Raw genomic sequence first — 8,059 nt, 5'->3', positions numbered from 1 at the left:
TTTATGAAATTCATTAAAGATAATATACTACAAGAGGTCTGTTGATCTATGATCAATTTTTCGTGACGTATTAAAAAAAACATCACAACAACGCACCAACTATGACAATTCTCTGATTTTCGTCGTTGATCTAAAGTTGTGGGTTCTATGCCCAAAACATAGTGATGTTTATGATTTTATCCATTTCGTCAGAATTTGACCCACAAAATAGTGATGTTTCAACGAATTCGTCACGATTAATAAATTAAAGTTGTCATGTGCTTATGGCCCCATTTGGCAAGGGGAGTGACTAGACAACATTGGAGTAAATAGAGATACTAATAACATATAATTAATTTTTTGAAACACGGTTTTGATGCTTCAAACTAAAGGAACAATATGAAATTAGTATGGTTACCTCAAATAAGAGCCAAACTCGAACAACTCGACTAATAAAAATATTTAAGTGCTTTAAAAATATTCTTCGAGTGTTTCTTGCAAATCAACAGATCTATCATCCCGTTCTCATGTACCTTTTCTAACACTTAAATCATAAAAAAGTAAATATTATAACTGAAATTTAAAATTCTAGCAAATAATTAAATTAGCAATCCCGTCACTATCATGCATGAGCATGACTCGAGAGGCCTGCTGGCCTGGTGCTGCAGGCGGCCGGTGGCTTGGTGCCCGGGGCGCCATGCAGTCAGCGCTCGTGGGCCGGCTCGCTCGAGCATAAGCATGGCCTGTTTGTTGCTAGCGTGGCGAGAACAGGGCCAGATCATCAGCCCAGTCAGTAGAGCAACCTCATAATTTTTTCCCAAACATTGTGTCACACGGTGCAATTGAACCCGAAACCTGAGCCTAAAACCTCAGCAATCCTTACCACTGCTTAGTTGTATATGTACCGAAATTTTTCCTAAAAGTTGCGTCACACTCGGATGAAGGGTCTTTTCTGATCAGGTCAGCTTAGTTCAGAAAAATGCCATGCCTTAGAAGATTCGAACCTGAGACCACTCCTGCCCGCTGCATCACCGTCCACGAGCTTATGGCAGCAACACACTGCCACCTTGCTTGTTTCCAGGAAACTAAGCTACGTCCATGGGGCTTTCGCGGCATTCTTAAGCGGTTACAAGCTCAACCGTTACGCGCATAAGCCAGCACAGGGCACTAAAGGCTGCATCCTCCTACTCTGGAATGATGACCATTTAAGGCTGTCTCCAACGCTACCCCGTAAACGTCCCCCTCCCCCTACATTCAGTGCACAGAGCACCCCCTCTCCCCTCCAATGGCGCCCCCCAATCGCTCCCCCCACGTCTGGTGAGCGGCTTCGCCTCCGCAAATGTGGAGGGAGGTCGGCGTCCCTGGACGCGCGAGCCGTTGCAACCTCCATCTCTCGCGCGCAGGGAGCGAGCCCGTGGACGCGCACGGTGGCGGCGGGGAAGTCGGGGGCGCCGGCCGCTTGGCTGCCCCACGGGAGGTCGGATCCGCGAAGCTGGAGGTGGGGAGCGAGGTGGGTGAGGTGGTGGCGGTAGATCTGGTTGGCGGGTGCGGCGGGAGGTCCGGCGAGGTGGCGGGCGTGGAGGGCCGGCATAGCGGGGGAAAATCCAGGAGCTCGTCGCGCGCGGGAAGCAGATCCGGAACGCGGGGGAAGAAGCAGAGCGGCGGCATCCGGCGGCGGTTGCAGAGCTCGTCGCCGAAGCCTCCCTGGAAGAAGGCCCGATCTGCAAGGTAAGTCAAAGTGCAATTTTCGTTTTTCGAAAATCTCCATGGTGCTCTGCAGTTGGCGTTGATTCCAGTTTATGAACCTTTGATTGTGCAACCTAAATAGGGAACGTATCCTAGATCTAGGGACTGATTTAGCTTACGTTCTTGGAAAAATCCAGCACATGAACATGTAGATCTCTAGGTACTGATCTAGGGAAACTTGTGAGCTCATTTGTTCTCTGTAGTGTTATGAGTTCGATGAAATGCAAATAATTTTTCCTTGTACTGTGATAGAAATATGCAGCGATTGTTATTGTTCCTTTATTGATCAGCACAGCAGTTGCATATAGGAATGCTGAGGAATGTTGAGTACTCTATCCTGCTTGTGATGAGTGAATTGTCAACCGTGCGGTGTGATCGTGCGCTTGGTCTTTGGATTGCAGGTACACGGGCGTCGAGTGTCGACGGGGAGCTGTCGTGGAGGTGCTGTGGCCGATGGACCGTGCGGTGGACGGCGGTGAAGGGCAGCCGGGACCGGAGCTCGGACCGGGCGGCAGCTGTGGCGTCCACTCCTGGATCGAGGGCGCAAGCGGCGACGGAAGGCGGGTTTCTTGGTTTGTGCCACAAAACCAAGGAGACGGACGGCGGTTGAAGACGCCAAGTCGTGGAGGCACGGGCGTCGGTCTCGGGACTGACGGAGGTGACGGGCGTCGATGGCGTCTAGGGCCTCGCTGCGGGCGAGCAGGTCACGGGCGTCGGGCGGCGTCTAGGGCCGTCAGAAGGCCGAGGCGGGAACGGCGTCTAGGGCCACGGCATGGAGGCGGGAATCTTCCCGCGCGTGAGATTTTGGCGGTTTTCTCAAAACCGGCCACCTACCCGGGTTTTGCGGACCCTCCAAAACCGTGGACTGGATCTTCATCAAGACGGCGGCATCGTGGAGAAGACTTCGTTCCGAAGAAAGAACCTCGGCCGTCGGATGAGATCGTGTACAGGGGGTGCTGCAGGCCAACCGGTCTGACCGGTCCCTGGCACCGGTCTGACCGGTCCAGCGTACCGGTCTGACCGGTCCCGCGGGTATAAATACCCCTTCTCTTGTGTTAGGTTAAGGGCGGCTTTTGTAATCTGTTCATGGACTCCTCTGTTCTCCAGGCCGCCGCCCCTGTGTTCCTCTCCCTCTGTTCCTCTCTTTAGAGTAGGATTTGTCCATGGATGTGTGAGACTTTGTATTGGATTAGATTGGGAAAGGAGGCATCATCCTCCTTGTGCCCTCTGGGCTTTTGAATCAATCCAATTCTGTCCCTCTTGTGCTTTTTGTGATGGATTTTCATTTCGTTTTTGATGCACTTGATTGCGATGGTTCGTAGAGCTTTTTGGAGTGATTCCTGTGCTCCTAGCTTCGTTCTAAACCCTCTGGAATCACGAGCTCTTCAGAATTGGAGTTCTTGAATTTTGAGAAAACCCCAATCCCTCTTGATCTCCCCTCGAATTCTCAAGATTTGTTGATCTTTAGGACGAGATCTTTTAGGGATATGTTCACGGAGTAGGGGCGAAGCTATCCCCCAAGTTTCATCGATTTTCGTGGTCGTTTGGTTGAGATTCATCGTTTGAATCCAAGTTTTCGGGGTTTTCTGGGTGCCACCGGTCAGACCGGTAGGCAAGACCGGTCAGACCGGTCTGTTAGTTTTTTAACAGACCCGACCGGTCAGACCGGTCCAGCGCACCGGTCAGACCGGTCCAGGCAGATCAGTTCTGCAGTTTTTCTGATTCGCTTCCGATTTGCTTCGTGGTTTCGCTCGCTCGTTCGAGGCCTTTTGTGTTGGTCTAGCTTTTCCATAGCTATTCCAAACTCTGGTCAGAACGCTTGAGGGCTTGGGTGATTTTCGGGATATAGGCCGACGATTCGAATTTCGAAGAAATTTTGATCGGCTCCCATTCACCCCCCCCCTCTGGTCGCCGGCTTCGGTCCCTCAATTGGTATCAGAGCTCGGTTGAGGTTTTCAGTATCTTAACCGGTTCGAAAACCACTCGGTGACCATGGCGAGTCTTGGTAAGATCCCAGTGTTGTCCGGCGAGGACTATGCCTACTGGAAGGTTCGCATGAGAGCCTTTCTGCAGAGCATGGGAGCCGATGTCTGGGAGATTACCACGAACCAGCTTTACGAGGTGCTTGCTGTTCGGGCCACGCCTCTTCAGGTGACCCAGCACGAGGCTAATGCCAAGGCCGTCAATGCCTTGTTCGCTGGTGTTTCTCGTGCGGAGTTCTCACGCGTCCAGGGTTTTCAGGAAGCCCACAAAATTTGGACGTGTCTTGAGAACTACCACGAGGGTACACCTCAGGTGAAGGCCAGACTGTTCGAGACTCACCGGCGTGAGTACGAGAACTTCACACAGGAGCCGGGTGAGAGCATTGACCTGGTGTTCAGTCGTTTTCAGTCGATTGTGAACAATGTCAATGCGAACAGATCTGCTGGTGCCCTTGAGTACACAGAGCACGAGAAGGCCTTTAAGTTGCTTTACGCGCTTGATCGCTCTGTGTGGGATCTCAAAGTGAACACGATCATTGAGTCTGCAGGCTATGAGACTCTGACCATGAACGAGCTTTTCATCAAGCTCAAGGCCACGGAGGTGGATAACCAGACACGAGCCAAGCTCAATGGTGCCCCTCCTTCCAAGAGCGTCGCTCTTGTGACTGGCCCAGGTGGTGGATCGGGCTCTAACGCTAACTCTGCTCTTGGCTTTTTCTCTTGCCTCTTTGCCTTCTGTTTCAGATGAGCAGCTGGAGACGCTGGGCGACGACGACTTGTGCCTCCTGATCAGCAATTTCCAGCGCGTCTACGACAACAGGCAGAGGAAGAAGAACCCCGGGTGCTACAACTACGGCGATCTGAACCACTTCGTCGCCGATTGCCCCAAGAAGTCCGGCGGTGGCCAGAACAACTCCTTCGACTACTACCGCCACCGCGACCGCGACGAGGGAGGCTCCAACAAGGAGCGTTGGCGCCACAAGCACCGCAGTCGTGACCGGGGAGGATGCTTCGACAAGGAGTCGCTCAAGAAGCGCTTCCAGTACAAGGCCAAGAAGCGGGAGAAGGCCTTCCTGGCGCAGCTCAGCGACCTCGACAAGAGCTCCGACACCGACTGCTCTTCTTCACCGACCTCCGACGACGACGACAAGAAGAAGAAGAAGTGGGACAAGGAAGCCGCCGGCTTCATCGGCCTTTCCTTGGAGGCCGGTCGGCGCAAGAGCTTCTGCACCATGGCGGGCGAAGCTGATGGTGCTCGTGCGTCTTCGGGTGGACATGCTACACCGACGCACTCCGGCTCTTCTCCTGGATCCGAGAGCGATTCAGAGGTAAACTCCACGATCGACCTGCTTAATACAGAGGTTAGGGAGTTGTACGCCGCTCTCGACAACCAGAAGAGGCTGCTTAAGGAAGCAGATAGAGAGCGTAGAAAGTTTAGGGCTGAGCTGGCTTGTGCTAGGGAGAAATCTAGTGAGGATGAGTGCGCTGGCTGCATATATCACATGAATGATCTTGTTGCTCTCCGTGCCAAGCATGATGAGAACGTCGCGAACTTAGATGTTGCTAAGACTTCGCTCTCTGACGTATCTCACGAGCTAGCCAAGGCCAAGCATGAGCTTGAACTTGTCAAGGACGCTCCCATTGTTAGTGATGTGCTTGAATGCGATGAGTGTCCTATCTTCAAGTCTGATTTAGCTTCTTTGCAGTCCAAGTTTGCTACTGTTGTTTGTGAACTAGAGGAGCTTAGATCTAGGCCTGCTTTGCTTGGCGCTTGTAAGCTTTGTCCCACGCTTAGGTCGGAGCTAGAGGAGAAGAACGCTTTGATCAAGTCTTTTGGAAATACTAAGGTCATAGAGTCTAGCCCACATATTGACTGCTCTGTTTGCCCTGGTTTGATTGCTGATTTAGATAGTCTTGCGGTAGAGAAAGCCAACTTGTAAAATGAGAACACATACCTTAGGGCGATTCTGAGTTCGGTTTCTAGCAGTGAGCCGCAGTTGGGCATGATGATTAAGCAGTTCAAGTGTGGTGATGGGTTTGGGGTCGGTTACACATACACGAAGTCAGACTTTGACAGGTTGTATGGTAAGATTGGCAAGGCTGCTGAAAACACTGCTAGCACAAGCACACAGCCTTCGCTTGTTGACCCCGCGGATGGTGTGCTTAAAGAACCACCGAAAGCACCTCCGCAGAAGCAGGTTTGGGTTCCAAAGCCCAATGCGCTGAGGAACCCCCTCGACATGCTCCCTGTTGCCATAGCCCAGGTTGCCCAGAAGAAGAGGGCTGCTCCTCCCCGTCCGCAGGCTAGGCCTCCACCTCCCAAGCGTGAGGTGAGGTACCACTGCGAGTTCTGTGACAGGGAAGGTCATCTGGAGGAGTTTTGCTTCAGGAGGAAGCGGGCTGTGAGGAGAGAGAAGGAGAGACGGAACGCGGACATGTACTCTGCTCGGGTGCATGGTCCTTCTCGGCGTGGTGATAGGCGAGATGCTAGGGCGCGCCATGTAGGTGGAGGTCAGGGAGACGGTGGTGGTTACCGTGCTCCAGCGGGTGGTCGCTTTGCCAGTAGTGCTCCTGGTCGTTTTCAGTACGGCTATGGACCATGGGACCGAGGCTTTGGAGGAGGTTTTGATGCTCCACGCTTTTCTCGCGGTAGTGTTCGTCAGTCACGCGGTAGACGGGACGGGGGATACGCTTTGTCTGGTTTTGCTAACCCTTCTGTAGAGCAAATGGCTCGACACTGGTTTACTTCTCACTTTGCTAACCCCAGTGTTGAGACATTTGCTCACCCTTTGTCTCACTACTGATGTGCAGGTCGGAGGCTTGGAGAACAGGTGGATCATGGACTCCGGTTGTTCGCGCCACATGACCAGTAATGACAAATGGTTCTCCAGCCTCACCCCGATGCGCTCAAAGGAGTACATTGTGTTCAGGGATAATGGAAGAGGAAAGGTACGTGGACTTGGCGCTGTTCGAGTTTCTATTTGCTTTACCTTGAGAGAAGTTGCTTTGGTTTCGAATCTTAGCTTTAATTTGCTCTCTGTGTCGCAACTTCTTGATGAGGGGTTTGAGGTTCGCTTTAAGGAGGGCTGTTCGCGTGTTCTTGATTCCAGAGGAGACTTGGTTTGCCGGATTACACCTCGCGATCGAGTTTTCTTGGTTGACTTCTCTGGAACTCCTTTTGGTCCTTCTCATTGCTTGATGGCTGGCCCTTCTTCTGATTTGTGGAAGTGGCATAGGAGACTTGGACATTTGAGCTTCGATTTGTTATTGAGACTGAGCTCACTTGGCCTGATCTGAGGATTGCCCAAATTGAAGTTTGAAAAGGACCTTGTTTGCCATCCGTGTCGCCACGGGAAGATGATTGCCACTTCACATCCGCCTGTTAATCAGGTGATGACCTCTCACCCTGGAGAGTTGCTACACATGGACATTGTTGGTCCTTCTAGGGTGATGTCTGTTGGTGGGAAGTGGTACGTGCTTGTGATTGTGGACGACTTTTCTCGCTATTCTTGGGTCTTTTTCATGAGAACCAAGGATGAGGCTTTCGAGTTTGTTCGAGACTTGATCTTGAGGTTGAAAAACGAGTTACCCCAGGCCATGAGAGCGATCCGTAGTGACAATGGCACAGAATTCAAAAATACTCGTTTTGACGCCTTTTGCAGTGATCAAGGGCTCGAACACCAGTATTCTTCTCCCTACACTCCACAGCAGAATGGAGTTGTAGAGCGGAAGAATCGGACACTGGTTGAGATGGCGAGGACGATGCTCGATGAGCATAGGACTCCTCGCAAATACTGGGCTGAGGCGGTTAACACCGCTTGTTACGTGTCCAACCACATTTTCTTGCGTGCTTTCATGCACAGGACTTCTTATGAGTTGCGGTTTGGACGCCAGCCCCGTGTTGACCATCTCAGAGTTTTCGGTTGCCGGTGCTTTGTGCTGAAAGATGGAAATATTGATAAGTTTGAGTCTCGCTCGTCTGACGGTGTTTTTCTCGGTTATGCTTCTCACTCTAGAGCGTACCGTGTGCTGATTATTGATACTAACATCGTCAGAGAGACTTGTGAGGTCACTTTCGACGAGACTGCACCGTGCAATTCTTCTGTCTTTGAAGTTGCAGGAGATGATGAGCTCGGCACCTCCATCTTTGAAGATGAGGAGGAAGAAGCTGCAGATGGCGATGCTGAGGCTACCACGCGTGCTGTGGACCCAGCTATCTCTGCTACGAGCTCAGACGATGACGACGGCCCCGATCCGACTACGTCTACTTCACAGGGGCTGTTCGAGGAGGTGACTCAGGCTTCACCAGCTGCACCTGAGGAGGCACTAGCTTTGGTTGAGGAGGAGGCGAC

Source organism: Panicum virgatum, chromosome 2N, assembly GCF_016808335.1.
Source record: "Panicum virgatum strain AP13 chromosome 2N, P.virgatum_v5, whole genome shotgun sequence".
NCBI lineage: Eukaryota > Viridiplantae > Streptophyta > Magnoliopsida > Poales > Poaceae > Panicum > Panicum virgatum.
The sequence above is the reverse complement of the archived record's forward strand: the minus strand, read 5'-3'. Positions refer to the sequence as shown.